This window comes from Tyto alba, unplaced genomic scaffold (genome assembly GCF_018691265.1).
Source record: "Tyto alba isolate M040663 unplaced genomic scaffold, T.alba_DEE_v4.0 Super-Scaffold_45, whole genome shotgun sequence".
Taxonomy (NCBI): Eukaryota; Metazoa; Chordata; class Aves; order Strigiformes; family Tytonidae; genus Tyto; species Tyto alba.
The window spans coordinates 38,542,705-38,563,320 of record NW_024881321.1 but is presented as its reverse complement, the minus strand read 5'-3'; the positions used below and the strand labels follow the sequence as shown (position 1 = coordinate 38,563,320).

The 20,616-nt window shown below is 47.0% G+C and overlaps 1 protein-coding gene across 2 annotated transcripts in view; it reads left to right on the top strand.

The window, feature by feature from the left end:
- Positions 1 to 20,616, top strand: part of LIMS1 (LIM zinc finger domain containing 1) — a 76,469-nt gene that overhangs the window by 9,811 nt on the left and 46,042 nt on the right. The window contains exon 1 of one of the 2 annotated variants that reach the window (XM_032997023.2): positions 3,489 to 3,513. The exons of the other annotated variant lie outside the window; for it this stretch is intronic. The gene's annotated coding sequence lies outside the window, so the exon portion shown is untranslated. Of the gene's footprint in view, positions 1 to 3,488; positions 3,514 to 20,616 lie in introns of those variants that run through there. 2 annotated transcript variants of the gene reach the window in all.

The following is a 20,616-nucleotide window of genomic DNA, read 5'->3' as shown; positions in this document are numbered from 1 at the left end:
TTACTGAAAACTTTGTTTCATTTGCTTTTTTCCTATGATATTAACAGAAGTCAGGAAGGACAAGGAGCTCATAATATGTGTCTTCAATATTATCTTAAAGTGAACATTGAAAATTTACAGAAAGGACATAATTGTTTTTTGGAAATTCGATAACAGTGACAGGTATCTAAGTAAAAATTATTGGATTCATTTATTTAGTCTGAAGACAATATATAGTCCTAATCACGCAGAGCACTCGAGTTAAATTCCTGAGTTCACTCGTGTCAAGTTATGAGTTTAAGTTTTCATTTCCTTGGGGCCAAAAGCTCAAGTGCATGGAGCTGGCACAACACATGTCCTCAGTAACAGGGCCTGTGTTCACCCTCACTGTCTGGCTCACACGAGGGTTAAACTGCATCCGTGCTACTGTATTCTCTTTATAAGCTTTCTTGTGAGATACATATTTCTCAGCACATGAAATACTTCAACCAACCAAATAGGTAAGGAGAGTGGCAGGAGAAAATGTAGATTTTTTTTTTTTTTTTTTTAAAAAGTGATCCTGCCATAAATTATTCCAGAACTCTGTTCATTGTGTCCAAACAGGTGTTGCAATAGGATGTTGTCTCCAAGATATCACTAGCAATTGCCTGGTCAGGTATGTAAACAAACACAGGACGTGTCTCCTGAAGTCCTTCTTCCAAAGCAAGAAATGCATCAACAGGAATTGCTAACTCTTTAAAACCTCCGTGGATGGTGGTATGGCATCAAAAGCACTGTGGCAAGGGGTGCTCCGTTTCTGCCTGCCACCTCCACAAATTGTCATTGCTGACATTTTTCTCCCTGGATGCTGGAAAGTTGCAACTGCCCCTCGGCAGGAGGAAGCTGCTGGTACCGGAGGAGAAGCTGGTGGTGTGGTATGATGTGCCAAATGGCTGCTCAGTGAGTGGTAAAAGTTACCAACTCTCTTGCCAGGCCTCGTGCACAGAAATGCAGAATTTGCTCTGTAGAAGTAACAAAGGAGCGGAGAGAAACAGTGGCACCATCTGGGGATATCCAAACAGAAGGCAGCGGTCGGCAGCGCGCACAGTGGCGTGGGTGTGGGAACCCTCCTGGCAACCTCGCTGGGTGGTGATGCCACCTCTCCTGTCTTTTCTCAAAAGAATTTATTTTCTTACGTACCGTGTCATTTTCTAGTACCTTAATGTGGCATGCTAGGATAGTTGATTTTCTAGCAGCTCAGGTGTATCCTGTTTCTTTGCTTCTGTAAATACGCGTTTTCTGTGACGACAAATGTGTGCTTTTAACAGAGCATGTCTTTGATGCTTCATCAACCTGAACCATGGCAGTGGCTTTCTCTTCCTCTTCGGCATGTGGGCACGAGGCCACGCTATGAACCGATTGCACTCAGAACTTAAGTGCCGGGGGGACAAGAGAGGAGACTGCAGTGGAAGTCAGGAACTGTTTGCTTATTCATTAGTTACGAAGAGCCAAACTGAGGTCATTTCTAGCTAGCTGGCCAACGTGCTACTGCTTGCTTCTCTAGAGCTCTCTCTGCAGAGTCGCTGTCTGCTTCACCCCTCTGGCTGTATCTTTTGGGAGGTGAGGCCATCAACCGAGGGAGGATGAAGATTAAATCGCCCCACATTTTCTTCCAGGAATACAGGAGTGTTTCCTAAGAATACAGAAGTGTCTTCTACAGGAAAAGAAATGTGTCCACCTCTCAGAATTTGAGGAATGCAACTCCAGAAAGGGTTTTCTGCATATCCATGTCAAGAGAGAAGTGAGGGTGGACCACCAGCTGTGTTTAGTTTTTTTTTTTTTTTTTTTTAAATACAACAGCTTTTGCAGAGGTGTTTTAAAATGTGGGGATTACTTCCTTTTTTGCTGCTTGACAGTGATATGAAAATACCAGAGGAACAGGTTTTAAGAATATTTCCTCCCCCCCTCCTTTTTATTTCTTTTTTATTTTTCACTCTAAAAATGTCAATTATGTCTTCTCTGACTCCTGTGTCTGCAATAACACGCTTGTTGGGAACGGATATCAATTTGTCCTGGTACAAAACCATCTGTGAATGAGCCCTAAGGTTTTACTGTGACATCCCACTTGCTGTTGCTGTTGTCATATTAATAGATTTTCACTCAGATGAGAGTTTTGTAGCTTAGACAGAAACTGAACTTGTAATGGAGAAAATAATCTCCCCAAAAAGAAAAAAAAAAAAAAAAAAAAAAAGTTTTGATTAAAAAATGGTTGTCCTGATTTATCTTTTTGCCAGCTTTTATAATAAAGGTTGAAATGATTACCTGTCAGGATACAGGTGATTTTCCTTTACTCAGAATCAAGTTCCTTCCAATTCTACAGGGGGTGTATAATTAACTTCAGTAAAAATAGGTTAGTGAAACTTTGTGATAATTAAGACTGCATGCATATAAATAGACAATTCTGCACCAGTTTAAGGTAATATTTGATTATCTTCTGCATATCGTTAGGATCACAGAAATACTTCAAGCTGCGTGTTCGATCACTCTTTGTTTAACATTTCTGATAACGTGCAAATGCTAGAGATTAGTGCAATTAACTGATTCGGTGCCGATGGATTACAGCAAGTCTTTCCCAATTCTTGAATCCAATTGTAATTCTCTTGTCCTGTTTAACGGGGCTTGTTTTAGACTCAAGGATCCAGAAGTGGAACATCAATGGCCAAATAAAATCCCTGCTATTTTTTGGGAAATAATTATGTTGTTTTCAAAACTTTGCTTCTGCATCTCAGATAGAGAGACAAAACTATCTCTGTTTTGAGTTAGTTTTGTCTGGATGGTACAGTAAAGTTGAACTCGTAACAGTTACAGCTCGGGAGGATATTTTCCTAATCTACTGTTTCTCATACGTGAAGAGCAACTGCTTGTTAGATAAATGGGTATGGCATGACTGCCCAGTGTCACATCCCAGTGCCCACAGATAAATGCCTTTAGTTGAAGTTGTCATAGGTTTGATTTTACACCTAGCAAAGTATATTTGGTATAATTGATGTCTTGTTTCTAAGTAGTAACTAAGGCTGTTTCCGCTTTTTTTTCCATAAAAAAGACCTGAATTTCATTAAAAAGTGATCGTTGTACTATATGACCCTATAGCTCTCTTTACAGGGTTTTTCAACAGAAGTTGGCAACGCCCTTTTGTTGCTGTAAGGGGGTTTGGTAGCTTGGCAAACCGTCATGCAAATGTAAATGTGAGAAAGAAAACGAAAGTGCGGACCCGCAGGCTACAGAAAGCAAGTCAGCACAAGCACGGGTCTGCTTGCGCAGAAGGTTGGCACCCAGATGGCAGTTTGGTTTCAGTCTTACTCAGAGAAATATTAAGAAATTGTGTATTAACCCAGGGTAGTGCTAACTGATATAATTTAATTTACGTTTTTAGCCCAGTAGCCACTTGGCTGATGACCTGAGCATCATTCTTTCGGCTCAGGTGCAAACGAAACGGTTACGGATGGGTAAGCGAAAAGGAGGTGCCCGTTCTCGGGAGCCTTCGTGGATCCTTGGGTGAGCTCTGGGGAGTGAATTTTACGGCGAGTGTGTTGAATTCATGAAAGGGAGCCGAGGTTTGGGTTGGCATTGGAGTTACTACTGCAGGTGGGTGGGAGTGGGGTGGGGGTTGGAGCCCGTGGGATGATGGACTGTGGGGCTTCTGGTGCTCTGCCCCGTGAGCCAGGCTCTGCTTCTGGCAGAGGTAAGATCCAGGTGATCTCCTGGGCACGCGTGGGTCCGGTCTGAGGAGTGGCTGACTGTGCCACAGTCTGGCAGTATTTTTCAGTAATTAAATTCTGACAAAGCCAGAACTCTCCTTCAGGAAAGGAAAAGCAGGAGAGAGGTGCTGCGCCTTCTAGCAGTGGTTAGTGAATGATGTACATGAACAAAACAGCAGCAGGGAAGATGGCATTTATACATCAGTTTGGTCAAGGGGATTTTAGTCACTTACAGTGCATTCCGCAAACAGCAGGGCTCTGAAATGCCTGTGGCTGGGCACTTTGATGCTGACGAGGGAAAGGAAGGAAGGTGACGGTAACACTCACAATGTTTAAGTCATTGAGATTTCTAAGGTGCCTGGTGCATTTGTACTGCTTGCTCAATGTTTCTTGTCTGACTTGGCATTATACCAGTACTTCTCAATGACATTAGGAACAGCATATTGGGATTTAATTGTAAAAACAGGATTTCTGTTAATTTGGTATCATCCCCTGCTTCCCTGTGAACCAGATTTGAATCCAGACAACTGTGATGATTTATCCATTAAGTTGCTGAAGCCATAGTCTCTCTGTGTGTTGCATCGCGTTTGTGTTCCTAATGAATTTTATAGTGGTAATTTCTGCTGCATGCTGAGAACCAGGCCGGGCTGCTCGGAGCTACCTGTTGTTATCTTCTTTGTAAATACGGGTGGAAGAGCCAACTTCTGAAAGGGGATAGTTGCAAGGCAACGTTAGAACGGAAGATTTGCCACCCTGGAAGCAACAGTGGCAACCAAATGTGGTATCGAACAGATGCTTGGGCTGCTTTTGCTTCCTCTCTGCAGTACTCCCATCGTTGCATCCCCAAAGGTGAGGGGGTGGGAGAGGGAGTGCTTCGATTACAAGGATTGCAAAAAGCCAGCAAAATGCTTGGGGGTCCTGCTGCCTCAAAAGGGGCAGTGGTGGGTCCAGCCTCCGCATGGGGCCACCCGTGCGGTCCAGCCTCGCAGGTGTGGCGGCGGAGGCAAGGTTTAGCCACGAGACCAAAGGAGGAAAAGATCTTCCTAAAAGTGATTTGGCCACCTTAGGGTTCATATGCTGGTCAGCGTTTCACTTGCATCACTGGTCAGAGGGTTGGGTGGAAATCCAGGACCTGCTCGCTGCTCTTGGGGAGGGATGCCAGATCTCACTCGGCCTCTCCCCAGGCACTCCCAAAGAGTGAAAGGTGGCTGACCACAAAAAAGAGGTGTCTATCTGAGAGGTTTAAAAACTTGGGTTTTGCCCAATAATTGGAAAAAATGCCTAGCTTTGTATATATTACAAGTTATCCGTCCTCTAAATCTTTTTCTGAGGAAGGGTTATAATGCTGATGCTCTCTGATGGGCCACCCAGGTGAGAACCCAGAATTCTAAATTTCTAGAGCATGTTGTATGTGGCCTTGACATTTTAAATGTTGCCATAAGAGTACAGGCTAGCACTTTTAGATATGTTTTATTCCAGTTAACAGTATTGGCAGATTTCACTTATGCTATAAGCAACTTTGATTCCTGTCCCAGTTTCTGAAAGAAAAAATTACTGGTGATGTTCAGGGACACACACTATGTGTAAGATAAGTGTAGTTTAGCTCTGGGCTTACGCCTGTGTATGATGCTGCTCAGTGGGATGGACGTGGTCAGGCACTGGCGCTGACAGAATGTTTGTAGAATTGCACACAGCACAGTTACTGGAGTTTATGCCAGCTGTGGGAAGTCTGGTGAATACCTTCATGTTAGTAGGTTTTATACCAGGAGGGGTCACCTGCCAATATTTTTTTAAAAAATACCTGATCTGGGTAGGAGAATTTATAGTGGTCCTCAGCACCATGCTGCTGCAGCCTGTGTGCTCCCACCTGAGAAGCTGTGAAACGAGCTGTGCATAAATGTGTCTCTAAACTGTGATTTCAAGGAGATTGCAGCTTGCTGAAAGTCAGGGAGCAGGTTCAGGGATGGTATACAGATTTTGTTGTTGTTGTTTGTTTGGGAAAAAGAGCTTAAAAGCAAACAAACACAAGCAGCAACAAAGGAAGCCTTTGCTTTGCCAAATGTCTTGCTGGTAAGAACAGCAGCAGTGAGATGCTCTTGAACTGGCACCCATCTCCTGCCTTAGGGGGGAAAAACAGTCTCTGTTGTTCCTTAGTGGTGTCTGTTTTACAAATCCTTTGTTTTTATACCCTCAGTTATAGGTTGATGGGACTGATTATTCTGTATTTGGGAAGGTGCCTTTGAGCAATCTGAGCATACATTAATGATTGGCCTGAGGATAAAGCAACCTCCTCCCCCCCTGAGAAGAGCATGGTGACAGTAGCTTAGCTCAGTCCTTGCAGGAACATTCATCCCTCCCTTTGAGTAGGTATGTGCCCTTTGGCATGGTTGGCCTAGATACATTCCTTAAGATTTTATTAAAAATATGCATTTCTATTGTACTTTATCCAAGTACAAATAATGTATTAATGAAGGGCTCTATAGCCGAAAGGAATTCGGCAGGAAATCCCATGGCTGATCTGACCACAAGGAAAGTTTTACCTTCATTTGTCTTCCTTCCCCTTTGCCTCTTGCTTCCAGTATCTAATTGCTGTTCCATGGTTCCTGGCACTGGTGGTTAAAGCTGAGGGCTGATTTCATTGTTATTTTTATTTTTAATATCTTTCGGCTTCAATAGGCTGAAAGTCAGAACTTGGAAAGACCAGAATTTAGAGGAGCTTTGGGCCACGCTGTATGTGTTCTTTGTGGAAATCAGACTTAATGTCAAGTTTCAGGTGCAGGATAGTTTAAGATAATTTAAAAGCTGCTTTTCTGTAGTGATTCCAGGAGGAGAAGTCACCGGGTTATGACTCTCATGTTGGGAACTGCTGAGCATATGTAGCTGTTCTCATTCATTTCAGCAGAAGTTCAGATGTATTTCCCCAAACATCTTTTTGAAGGTGTTCCTCTTGGTCTCACCTCCGTTTCACATATTTCATATAATACCGGTGTGTATCATCTTCTGTGGCTGCATTACTGTCTTGAATCCATTTACTGGAATTCCTGTGCTCTCTTTTCAAGCATTTACTGGTAACCACTAACAAATCTGGAACATATTGGGACTTGGTGGGATGTTGGGCTTTTCAGGATGAGACTGCATTGTTTCCCATTACAGTCTGTGGCTGGCAGTTGCCTTCCCTTCCCTCCCACCCTTGGTTTTCTGAAGTCCTCTCCTACTGCACCAGCTTTTTCTACCCAAGCTGTCTCTGCTTATTGCTGCCTTTGTCCCCCCTTCCTGCCGGTGTCTCTTCCCAGGGTGGTCCTGCTGGAAAATGTGCCCACGCTTGCTCCTGTGTGGGAGGCAGAAGGCTCCTGGCATGGCCCCCACATATCCCACCTGAACTACTTCATCTGCAATGACTATAAAAAGTTTTAAGTAACTTGAAATGGCTCAGGAGAGCAGCCAGGGGCCCCGCTTGAAAGATAAGATTTGAAATGGAGTACATGCCTGACATCACATTTTTTGTTTTGTTTTGTTTTTTTTAATTTTATTTTAAGAATTTAGGATGGAAAGTGTCTTCTCACATTTCTGTAACCGCCCAGTATATTTGAAGCTCTTACATAAACAAAAACTAGTAAAAAATGTGCCCCTTAAATCTCTAGTTGTCACAGATGCCAACGTTAAGTAGCGCATTTTATCAGCTGCGGTCTGTCTCTTCCCAGGTTTTATGTTCACAGCCAGGTGGGAACGAAAGATGACAAAAACCCTCAGCTTTTCCCCCGATTGTCCCTGCCCACAGGCTGCACCATGGCAGAGCTGTGACCCCCCCCTCAGTGCTGGGGTGGTCCCCGGGGCGAGGCGGGGAGCAGGGCGCACGGGAGATGCTGTGCGGAGGTGGACTCCCATGGCCGAGCTCCCAGCTGCCAAGTGTGCTTCTGTCTTGCCTTGTTGGGTTTTTTTCAAATAAAAACTTCCTCTGCTTTTTTTTTTTTTTTTTTTTTTCCCTGAAGTTGAGGGAACCCAAATTGTTTTTCCATGTGTGGTTTCAGATGAAAATGCTTTTCTTCCTCTCTTTCTTTCTGTCAAAAGAACTAGTGGAAAATTTTTTGAGTATTATTTAAAGACCTTTATTTTTTTCCCCTAGGCTTACTCTTTACTTTGGACTGATGCCTCGTTTTTTAGTAGCAGATCAGAGCTACCAAAAAAAGTGTCTGCTGGACAAGCAAAGTAACTTTTAAAAAAATAATTCAGTACTCTTTTCATACCTCAAGATTGATGATTGTATGTTATTGGCATTGCCGTGATCTAAAAAATGTAAAATAAGTAAAATAAAGATGCTTTGGGCTTTGCTGCCCTGAATGAATTCTGTTATGGGCTGTATTCAAAATAACTTGGCATCCTCGCAGCTCTGCATTACTTAGAAAGCAAGGAAGTAAATTTTGGAAGTAACTTCTTTCTATTGTTGAAATGTCTAGTACACAAAATTAGCGTTTACTTTTTGCTAGGCACAGCATCTGGGGATTTTGGTTTCTTCTGCTAAATCTTGTGGTCAAATTAGGATGGTGATGGTTATTCTGAAAGAAGTATATCTGTTTTTTTGAAGCTGTATGGCAACATATTTTCAAATAAGTTCTTCAAAAGTTTTGAGTGTTTGTGGAAGTCCTGGATTAAAGCACATTTCCTTCTAGGTCTTATGTTTTCTTTATCTATTCCTACCATTATTATAAACGTGTAACTTACCGTAAGGGAATGAATTAAGGGAAAATATAGGCATATAATTCTAATGCCAGTTCTGGTATTGCCTGTATTCTTCTACATTTGCCCTCTTTTCCAGAAAAATAAGTGACTTGTATGTTATGTCACACCTGATGTTAAGTTAATGTTTATATTTATTTATATGCTGAGTATTTGATGTGCTACTGAACTTCATGACTTGCTATTTTTATAGCAATTAGAAGTAATTGGAAGTAGGAATGGGAATGCCTGTTGTCAGAGGAAACACAAATGACATGTCAAAAAACCACTGCAGATTAGTGCTGACTTTCGACCTCTGCATTTAATTGCTTGTTAAGGGTACTCCATGATAGTAATTCTTCATCTGAACATTATTTCTATGCATTACACACTTCATATACGACCCACATTTAAATTACTTTTAGGATCCCTGTGAATGTTTCTTCTTCACATTCTTTTATGAAGGGTGTGTGTCCACAGAGGCTTTAAAAAGTACTTTTAAAGGAAAAAAATTCTGAGAAGTACCACACCTTCTTGCTCCAAAGAAGCCTGGTGCTGTTTTTCTTTTGGTTATGTTTCCTTTTGTTTTTTTTTTTCCACCCTGAGATGCATGCTACTCGAAAGTTACCCTGCAGTATTTGGTGGTGGTGCTGGCCTAAGAGCCTGCATGATGGGCCAATTACCAGGGAGCAGACGACAGCTGATGTATCCATATCCCTCTAGAAACACTGGTGAGTTGTGCATGGGGTCATCCTTAAAAGTGAAACCTAAAAAATCATTTTTAAATACAAACAAGGATGGTTATCCCAGTTTATCCAAGTCAAATTGAAACAGCTTCTCAACTGCTGCAGTCTTCATGAGTGAACAAATGCACTTTTTCTCTGGCTGTTCACACGCCCTTCGCTTTTGCAGAGCCCACAAGCAGCATTTTTTCTTGTGGTGGCTTCCTGAACCAATACGACTGCAGAAGGGTTAGAACTTGATGTGATCCTTATTTTAGTCCTCGCCAAGGAGAAGCAGGCTGTGGAGGGGCTGTCTGGGGACAACGTTCCTTGGACAACCGTTTTGAAGAAGACTAGGTGAAATAAAAAAGGGAGTAGGGGGCATGCAGAGGTATGACCTCCTGCTACCCTGCTCTGGCCTTCATTTCCTGTCGTCTTCAACATTTGTCTGTAAATCTCTTCAGCTGGCATCAGTCTGGGCGTGTGGGTTTCAGCAGTTGTCTGCTAGTTATTGATACGCATCCTGCTTCTGGCACCAAGTGGCCACTGTCACCGTGTTATCTGGCATAGTGGTCTCCAAAGGGGGGGGGGGGGGTGCACAGGACGATGCATTGAGGTGAGAGAAGAAAATATTAGGACATCAGTAGTACATGCACGTAATTTATAAAAAAATAAGTGTACATGTATTGGGGGTGCACACTCAGATTTTTTTTTAATGGTAGAGGTACACGGTCAGAATAGTTTGGAGACCACAGCTCTGGCAGATGGATAATACATTTTCTTTTTTTCCCTTATTTGCCACCTGATCATGGCTCTGCTAAATTCAGCCCTCTGCAAATACAGCCTCCTCCCAGTTTCTAGATACTGCGTAATGAAATGAATCCCCCAGGTAATTTGGCTGAATACCACCCCTTCTCCAACAGAAGACATAAATGAAAGTCTCTGGCTGAAAGAGAAGCGCTCTTGCAGCCTGCCTCTCCAATGCAATTAATTGAAATGCATTCACATGATCTCTTCCTTTTGATTTGAATGGGAGCTGTTTGGTTTCCCAGGGCAGGCAGAAGAGCTGTTTTCTTCTCCTAAATTGAAACACCTCGTGTCCGAAGCTCCATTTATGGAGGCTGGTTAAGGAACGGGAAGGCGAAGGGGCACAGCCAGGCAGGGGGGTGACTGAGGCAGCACAGTGCCACAATTTGCGGGGCTGGGGGGGGCTCGGCGAGTGCGAAGGTGAGGTGACTCAGGTGGCATCCCTATGGGTCCCCCCCCAGCTGTGCCTTCTGGGCTCGGATTCCTCCAGTCCCGCTGCTCCTTTTCTCTCCGAGCAGCGCGTCCCCACCCTCTCCAAACCCGAAAAAGCAGGAGCCTACCAAGGTCTCTGGCGGGGCGCGGCAGCGGGATCGTGCTCCCGGTGGCGGCTGGACGAGCTTCGGGTGAAGCAGCAACTTGGCCCCGTTTGGAGTTAGGAATGTGAGTTCGTGCTACCAGCCCCCGCGTGGGTGCCCAAGCAGGAGGGGGGCACGGGGGAAGTGATTCGCTTCTCTTTGCACCGCCTGGTGTAAAAACGCAGGCAAATGAGTAGGGAAGAGGATTGGAGCGGACGGATGGGCCGATGGACATCCCCTGCCTAGCTGTGTCCCCAGCCAGCACTTCCAGAGCTGACTCTTAAATGCCAAAGGCCCCCAGCCTGGCTGGCAGACAGGCTGCAAATGCAGCTGAGGCGGGACTGTGCCGCTAATGAGCGCTTTGCTCACAAGCCTGAGAGCTCTCAAGTCCTTCCGTTTTCCTTGAGTTAAACTATGCTTGTTTGTTTTCTTTGCTTTTTAACTAAACAGCCTTTCTGCTCGAGCGTACATGCAGGCTCTGGGTGGTCTGAGGTGAGGATGCAAGCCCAGAGTGGGATTTGGTCCCCTGTGCTGCACCATCTCCTGCTCCTGGACCTTTGATAAGTGGTGTTGCCTCTGTCCCAGCTCCATGGGTGCCAGATGAGCCCCGCACCACCTCCCTGTCTTACAACTGTGCTTGGGGGCAAATAGTTTAAGGACCATGAGATGCTCAAACCCTAGTGTAAGATCTGTACACGGTAGAGGGAAGCAGCCCCGGGAGGATTGGTATGTAAAGGGGTTAGTCATTTTGGGGAATGGGTCCCTGCCTTGGTACCCCCTTATTCCTACCTAAAATAAGCAAAATCAGGTAAAACTGCAAAAGGAATAAAATTCTGGGATCACAGTGTGTTTAATATTCCACAGGTGGAATTGCTGGGGAAAAAAAAAAAAAAAAAAAAAAGCATTGGTGCTAAATGAATTCATTATAATTTATTATTCGATACTAAGCAGTAGGGTGATTGACCCTGATTTATAATGAAAGCATTTTTGTTTCCCCTTAATGATTGCTTTTGTTACAGACAGCAGAATGGAGTAGAACCTAAGCTTATCCTGCAGATATCACTGCCCTGCTTTGCTGTAAGGTGTCCCCATTTTTCAGGCAGAAAAAAAAGGAGAATCAAATGATGGTGCCAGCTTGGAAAGTTATTGCATAGCTGCTGTCACATAAAGCAGAATTAATTACAAGAGCTTTAAAATATGTGCAGTAAGTGTACTGAGTTTCTACAAACTGGCACGCTTAGCAATTGCTGGCAGTAATTATGCCAAGGCTTTATGCTTGTGAGGTCAAACACAAGACTTTAATGGTGAATGATTACAGATGAGTTTTTTTGGTTTTATCTTCTGAAGGACATCCTTCTGCTCCTTACTGGCTTAAACATGCAGCACACACTTCTGCCTTGCTGTTGCTGCATGTAATGCTGCACTTTCCGCTGTGCTACTGTAAAAGCACTGGTATGGAAATTAAATTCCTGGATAAGCCGGTGGGTGAGAGGAGGAGGGTACTGAGGAAGGAGGGGAGGGTGAGCCAGGACCTGGGTGGCTGGATGAGTTGATGGGATGATTTCTGCAGGTCCATGACCCCAGTACTGTTGATCTTACGGGATAGAGAAGTTCTTGAGGGTTACTGCACTCACGTACAAGACAGACGTGGACTAGAAAGGGCTGTCCCGTGAATAAAAGTACTTCAGGCTATTACGGCCTTCAGGAAACGATATCACATGGATTTCCAGTTAGTTAGAACGTCCCTCTGCTCAGAAGATGAATTCTTACATATGTCTTTGTACTCTTCATTTTCCCTGCCTCCCAAAATAGGATGGGAGAAGGGCAGGAGAGTAAAGCAGCGTGCTGGGTGAGGTGGGAGGGCGAATGGCAGCACAGAAGTTGTCAGTGCTACACATATGTGGTAATAATTTCTGTTGTTTGTGCAATATGCGCATATGCCAACCAGTGTGTAATGAAAAACTTCAAGGGAGTTTCACATTCAAATACAGATTTAATCAAACCGGGGACCCAGCTGATAATGTGAATGAAGTCCAATAATCAAAACAGTTATTCATAGGTAGGATATTTCACTCAGAGAGCCCACAGTCTCTTTCTGAGTCTTTAAAGTACTTTGCAGTCTTATGAGAGATTGTATTGAGAACACTTGAAATTTTGAAGGGTGACTCACTGTATTTTCCCCTCCAAACAATTAAGCTGTTTCACTGAGCTCATCTTCACTGGTCTGATATGTAATAACATGTTTTTACTTCTGCTGCTGCCTAAATTTATTCCTCTAGCAATGTTGTTAAACGTGAACCTTTTTAATGACATTTTTGTTAATGCTACAGTCAACCAGTAACACAGAAGTTCATAGCTGCATGGAGGATTGCCACAGGTAATGTAATTCTCTTCAGCTTCTTAATCTGGGCATCGAGCAAATTGCTCTTGAAAGAAATCCAGTCTGTGCACTGAGTAGGTTTTTCTGAGTTTTCACTTGGGTTGGGGCAGACGTTTATGCCCCAACTCTCTCTTCTGCTCTGTGGTCCAGCCCTGACCAGGTAGACGTGTCCAGACAGGCATTATCTTGGCTGATTCTTCAGCCAGAGAACCCTGAGGTAGCTCTGAGATTCGAAGACAAAGTAAATGTCCCCTGGTGCCACGGGTGTGCGGGCTTTCTTCACAAGCCGAGCCGCTGCCGTCATCTTGCAAAGGCTGGCGAACAGGGTGAGCCCTCGCAGTGTCCCGGTGAGGCACTGGCAAGCAAAAGTTATTTGGTGTTACTGGGAGGAGTGGGGGAGAGGAATAATTTATGTCCCTGCCTCCTGATGGGTGAGACAGTGGGGAGCAAAAGGGAGGGAGGTGAGCCAGGAGGAAGGCAGGGGCTCGGAGGGAGGCAGGGCGGCCAGCGGCGGCCAGCTGGCCCCGGGTGTGCGGCAGCGTGCCTGGGAGGGAGATCCCTGGTCCCCTGCCAGCGAGTTTGGGAGGAAAACGGCTACCGACGGTGTTAGTCAGAGTGCGGCTGCTGAGTGCTGTTCAAAGGGCTGGCATGCTGGAAGAATGACGGGCTGGGCTTTATCTCATTTCCCTTTTCACATAACCCTAGGGACGGGGGAGGCCATTAATGAAACCCTGGTGGTGAACAGAGCCAGAACCAGCCTGAAGTGTGTAAATAATTTCTCACAGGAGATTTGTCTTTCGGTCCTTTTGTACCATTCGACAGGCATAACCTTCCAGTATGCATGTTGTTTATTTTCCCCTGGCTGTCGCTGTTCCTGTTTAATCCTTAAAGCTAATAATATGCAGTAATAATGGTGAGGAAGAATGCTGCTTTTAACATTAATGTCAAATACAGTACGATACAATTTCTGTAATTGTGGCTTAATACTATGTGCATGGTGCCAGCAGTAGTACTGAATGGTTCAGAAACTGCTGTAATTCTCATTAGGGATGCTTTTTTAGAGCTCATGTAAGAGGCCCCAGAAGACGTGCAGAAGAGTGAACACACTATTTATATTTGAAAATGGTATCAAAAATAGGCTGCTGGAGAATTAAAGCTCAGTCAGCCTAACTTTGATCCCTAGCAAGGTATGAATGCAACTAACAGTCAGTATATAAGCACTTACCGAGTAGTACAGCATTAAAAAAGCCATGTGGATTTCTAAGAACAGATTGTTTTAAAACAGCCAATTTTCCAACTCTGACAGATGAGCATGCCTCGTAAACAGAAGGGAGGGAATAAATGAGGTGTATCTGCCAATGCTGTCTTGCACAAAATTTCATAGGCAAACAAGAGAAAGCAGCTCTAGAATTAGAGCCATGGTAATTAACTTGGTTGGAGCACAAGCCTTGGAGCTTCTCTTACTCAGTGTATCCACCCTGCTTCTCCTGCTACTGCTTTGTTGCTGTCCTAGACCATTCACAGAAGTGCTGCTGCTACTTCCTCCCATTCCTTCATCATCCCCTTGCAAGACATATTAATTTGGACTCAGTGCTAGGTTTCACTGCTGTTGGCTCTGTTCAAGAGAAGCACACAGCAGTATGGAAATAACAGTCTAGGTGAAATCACCGAAAGGGAGGTGTGCACTTGCTTGAAAAGAAACATTTGAGCACGAGTTCTTGTTTTGACACAGGGCCACCAACAGGACCTTCCTGACGGCACTTTGTAGGAGTTCCTCCTTCCCACTTAGGTTCAATAACTCGATCATTGACTGGGATGCTGGAGCTGAAAGTTGGCTTATGAAGTTGGCGGGTGTCCTTGACTTGGAGGAACCTTGGAGGACACAGGAGATGAATTCAAAATGATCTTGGCAGGCTGGAGAGAGGGTCCACGATGAAGAAGTTGAAATTTCACAAAGTGCTAGAAGTTGTACTCATGAAGGAGAATCCAAATGGCCGTGGATTGGGCCTTTTGGAGGATGCATTGAAAAGACAGCATGTCTTAAGATGTGCTTGCACAGAAAAACAGATCTTATTTTGGAAAGGGTCGACCTAGATTTTTTTGAAAAGACTGTGTATTCATTACTGAAAAAGGCCGAGAGCTGTTGTCCTGCCAGAGAAGGGTAACAGAGAGGCCTTGTTGAAGCCAAAGTGCTTGAAGGAGATTGGAAAGAGTGCAGCAGCTGCTGGCTGGTACATGTTGCTTTACTGAAATCTAGGAACAGGGTTGCATCCGTGGACGGCAAATCTATTTTGGTTGTGAGTTAATGTGTCTGTAGTCTCTGTAAGTGAAACAGGAGGAATCTGATAGCCCTACCCAGGAATTAGGATCACTTTTGTCTCTGTAAGAGCATTTCCTCCTTCTCTGTGCTGTTCTGCCAGAAAGGAGATGGGTACAGCGGGGTAGGCGGGTGAAGTCAGAGATCCTGGAATGAGCCCCGTGCCCTGACATATCCTTGATGGGCGTGTGTCAGTTGGTGCTGAGAAGTGCCCTCGGCTGTGCTGCCTCCGTGCGAGCCTGCCCCCGTGTCAGGATGCAGACTGCAAGGAACCATCCAGCCGTGCTGGGCAAGGTGTAGTAGCCCTCCTGTTTGTTTTCCCCCGTCACGGGAACTGCAGAGGAGGAGGCTGGGGAGAATGGGGGGGATGATGTCTGCCCTTCCTGGCCATGGGGATCCATGGGGTTGGGATCTGGTCAATGCAGCTTCGGACTCCGCAGATGAAATTGTAGTGGCAACCAGGACCGTGGGCAGGCTCAAGTTAGAAGAACATCGATGTCTTTGGGATTCAAAAAGTAGCTGGCAAGTAGTGTGTATTGGTTTTGGAGCAAATTCCGTTAACTGCTAAACAAGAGAAACGTTGCTTTCACTTCTTCCAGCAGCACGCTGGTGGAAAGGTCAAGGCTTTCTGCTGTTATTCCGAAGCATGTTAGAGGAGAGGAAGCTTTTGACAGCTCCCAACATCAAATACTTCCTCCAGTCAGCTGCTGCGGCTCCGGCCCCACGGCGCAGTAGGTGTGCGGTCAGCTTGTGCCTGGCTGAGCCCCGGCGGTCTGCTCCTGCTCGGCTCGGCCCGCAGCCGCCTCTGCGCCCGGGGGGGACCCTCGGCCGGGGGAGCGGGTCTAGCGGGGGAGCTCACGCTTCCCAGCCCTTCCTGGCGAGGGGCCCTCAGCCAAGCAGCGCGGTTCATCCCAGAGCATCGCTCTGGGCCTGTCTCGGGTGTAGCAATAGCACTTTTTCAAAAGTTATCTTTAAATATTACAGAGAGTTCAAGAGGGGAGAAATGACTGTTCTCTCATCAGTTGAGAGCAGGAGATTTTTTTTATTATTATTATTGGTGTCATTTCATATAATTGTAGAATAGCTTGGGCTTTAAAGTTCACCTGGTCCAACCCTCCTGCAATGAGCAGGGACATCTTCAAGTTCATCATGTTGCTCAGAGCCCCGTCCAACCTGACTTTGAATGTTTCCAGGGATGGGGCATCTGCCACCTCTCTGGGCAACCTATTCCAGTGTTTCACCATCTGCACCGTGAAAAATTTCCTCCTTATTTAAACGGCTGTGATGTGACTTCTTGCCTGAACCTAGGTCAAGGCTGGTTCGGAGGTCCAGCTTTGATTTAAGTGAATTTGCTCTTAGGCTTTGGTGACCTGGGATTAGCTGCTTTCAACGGCACCTTTGATGAAGCTGAAAAGAAGGACTGCAAGGGAAACCCCAGGGGCTTCCCCCCCTCCCGTTCCCCCCCTTTCCTTCTTTTGAACAGACTGCGCCTTTACAATTTCTGGGGCTGCGGTGGGGGGGAGCGGTGGGCAGGGCTCGACTGGTTAGGGGGGCGGTGTGGGCAGTCACGCTTTTGGGAGGGGGGAAGGAAGGAATTACGGAAGGGAGGAAGGAGGGAGGGAGGAAGGGAGGGAGGGAGGGAGGGAGGGAGGGAGGGAGGGAGGGAGGGAGGGAGGGAGGGAGGGAGGAAGGAAGGAAGGAAGGAAGGAAGGAAGGAAGGAAGGAAGGAAGGAAGGAAGGAAGGAAGGAAGGAAGGAAGGAAGGAAGGAAGGAAGGAAGGAAGGAAGGAAGGAAGGAAGGAAGGAAGGAAGGAAGGAAGGAAGGAAGGAAGGAAGGAAGGAAGGAAGGAAGGAAGGAAGGAAGGAAGGAAGGAAGGAAGGAAGGAAGGAAGGAAGGAAGGAAGGAAGGAAGGAAGGAAGGAAGGAAGGAAGGAAGGGAGGAAGGAAGGGAAGGAGGGAGGGAGGGAGGGAGGGAGGGAAGGAAGGAGGGAGGGAGGGAAGGAAAGGAAGGAAGGGAGGGAGGGAAGGAAAGGAAGGAAGGGAGGAAGGGAGGAAGGGAGGGAGGGAGGGAGGGAGGGAGGGAGGGAGGGAGGGAGGGAAGGGAGGGAGGGAAGGAAGGAAAGGAAGGAAGGGAGGAAGGGAGGAAGGGAGGGAGGGAGGGAGGGAGGGAGGGAGGGAGGGAAGGGAGGGAGGGAGGGAAGGAAGGAGGGAAGGAAGGAGGGAGGGAGGGAAGGAAAGGAAGGAAGGGAGGAAGGGAGGGAGGGAGGGAGGGAGGGAGGGAGGGAGGGAGGGAGGGAGGGAGGGAGGGAGGGAGGGAGGGAGGGAGGGAGGGAGGGAGGGAGGGAGGGAGGGAGGGAGGGAGGGAAGGAGGGAGGGAGGGAGGGACGGAGGGAGGGAGGGAAGGAAGGAGGGAGGGAAGGAGGGAAGAAAGGAAAGGAAGGAGGGAAGGAAGGAAAGGAAGGAAGGAAGGAGGGAAGAAAGGAGGGAAGGTAGGAGGGAAGGAAGGAAGGAAAGAAAGGAAGGAAGGAGGGAGGGAAGGAGGAAGGAAGGAGGGAAGGAAGGAGGAAGGAAGGAGGGAAGGAAGGAGGGAAGGAAGGAGGGAAGGAAGGAGGGAAGGAAGGAGGAAGGAAGGAGGGAAGGAAGGAGGAAGGAAGGAGGGAAGGAAGGAGGAAGGAAGGAGGGAAGGAGGGGGTGTTGTGAAGAGGCGCTTGCTGGGGGCAGCTCGCGGCTCTCCGGCTCCGCCTGCCGATGGCAGCGCGGCGTGGCCGTTCCGCCCGGCGTGGGTCCCGGGCACGGCCCGTGGGAGGCTGCAGGTGGGGGGGCTCCTCCTGCAGGTCGACGCTCTCAGGCTGTCGGGCGGGGATCGCTCTGAAGGCGGCAGCTGCCGTAGCTGTCGGGAGCGTTTGGAGTGAAGGAGAACGGGGGAGGCGAGATCTGACGGTTCAGATCTGCGGCCGATCTCTCCGGACACGGCGGCGTCAGGGGTCTGAATTAACTTGCTATTTGCAGGGCGAAGCCCGCAGGTCACATGCAGGCGACTTCTGAAATGTTGGAGAGCCTTCTTCTCCTTACAAGTGCTTTACTGATTCCGAGTGGCTGGGAGAGATGAGTGCAAACCTTGAGAGGGCTGGCATCACAACGTCCTGGAGAGACGATAAATACTGTTTTCACAAAGTTCCTCTCAGTTCCAGTGCAGCCTCCCGCTCCCCTCCCTCCCCCCCAGCCCGCAGAGTTACCTGCTGCTCCAAACCTGGCCGGAGGGGCCATGCCTGCCAGTCTTGTGCCAGTCGTCCCAGCGTGGGATGCCCACACTGAGGGAACATCTCACTTTTGCTGAAAGGGAGAGGTGCTTTTTACATCTTGCTGTCTTCTGCTGGCCATGGCGCTCGCTGGTCCTTTGCTCTGCACCAGCTGCGTTCCCTAACCCCCCCCTGCCCCCCCCCCCCCCCAAACCCCAGTCTTCTGCTGGTTTGGCAGGCTGCGTTGGCTGGGAGAAGGCTCTCGTGAGAGCAAGGGATGGTCTAAAGGAGGGTGCTGCTCCTTGCGGCTGGGGTGGAGGTGAAGGGAGGAAGGAGTGTGGTGGTGGGGGAAGGAAGAGCAGCAGAAGGAGAGAAAAGGAACTAGACTTTGCCCTTTCGGTGGCGGTGAGCTCCTAGATGGGCTCAGTCATCCCCTGTGTACACCCTCAGCAAACCGGAACAGCTGAGCCATGAGTACGTGTTTCCTTCTGCTTATTTTGCTGCAGGAATGGTGATCTCACAGAGTGGTGAGGCAGACAGCTGCAGGGTGTGACTGTCTGGCTTCTCCGCCAGCTCCTGGCATTGCGGGCACCTCACAGAACTCCTTGTGGAGGGTTACCCAAGCTGCCTGAAGCAGGGAGAAGGACACAGACCTGGCCAGGAGCTGGAGAGCGTTGAGCATCCTGGGGATGTGCCTCCACCCACGTGCTGCTGTTCTGGATCACGGTGACCTGATAGAGGAGCAAAGAAAAGTACTATGGCAAATGTGGGTCTGAAACGATGGTTCCCTCCTGTAGTCAACCTTTGCTTGGCAACGCTCGTTTAATTTCATGCCTAGCCCAGGTCCAGCCCCTCTGCTTTACCTCAGGAGCTCGATCATCACTGCAGAGCCACGGCTGCTGCTCCCATCTTCTGCTGCTGCTGGAGGCCCTGGCACAAGGACCGAGCTAATGGGCTTGGCTGGCCCGTGGGACTTTGTCTGGAGCTGTTGATGTGGCTCTGTGTTGCACTTCCCCTAACGCCCACGCCGGGCGACCGCAGACCACAGCGATCTGGCAGTGCCTGTGAGCGTGGTCTCTGTAGGGCTGGCCTTGTCCGCTCTCCTCAGCGGTAGTTTTGTTCACAAGTTTTCATCTAGCACAGCCCTTTTGGAAAATGGGTTGGTGATGCAGTAAGGCCAACTACTGCAAAGTCAACAAAACTGAAAAATATAGTTTAGCCAGGCCAAACTGGTTAATAAATGACTCAAACATGCTTTAAAAAGTGTTAATTGAAGAGTTAGTGCTTGTTTTCCTAGTTTCCTTTTAACAGATGCTTATGGGCATTCTTGAAGTCTTGCAGCTTTTACAGTCATCATGAGTCAACAAACTGTCCTTGCCTTCCTATTAAAGTGGAACTGCTGGCATATGAGCAATATATGAAATAACATGCATTGCAAAACCAAGCGAGGACTCTCTTCATTCTGTATGGCAACTGGTTTATTGTGATTTTCTTCATCCTTGAGAACGAACTGCTCTTACCTTGACATTTGCCATGTTATTTTGAGAGACAGAGCCGTAGTACATTCTTTTTTCTAGGTTAGTAACTGTCCAGTGATAAGTTTAATACAACTTTGCTGCTGTTTTTGTACTTGAAGGGCCTTTTTGCAGGAAGAGATAAGAAGTTTAAATGAGGAAGCACTATGCAGCAGTATGGGAAACAGCAGCTTGGAAAGATAACTTACATTGTTAATTTGTCCACAGAAAAGGGTTAGCGATAATGCTAAGTGGCCTGAAAACAGAAATAGAAAGAGCAAGAAGCGGGATATAAAGACATGGTGGAGAAGGGAAAGCAAAATGAGGCTTTGTTGGTATGACATGGCATTATTTGGTACGTATGGTGAAAGCAGGTAAAAAGGATTAATGAGATGCATGTGCACTGTCTGCCAGAAATCTTGCGAGAAGGCAAGGTGTTGTGCACTCCACCAAAATGCATTGAATATTGCAGATACTCGCTGCACACCACAGTGTACTTACTAAGTACAGTTTTAAATAGTCGACTGGAGAAGGTTTCTGCATTGCCTTTAGGGCCACTGTCAAATGCCAGCACAAATGCCATGTCTGAAGGCAGCACATCAGTTTCTCTGTTAAATGCTGCTGTAGATCTGGG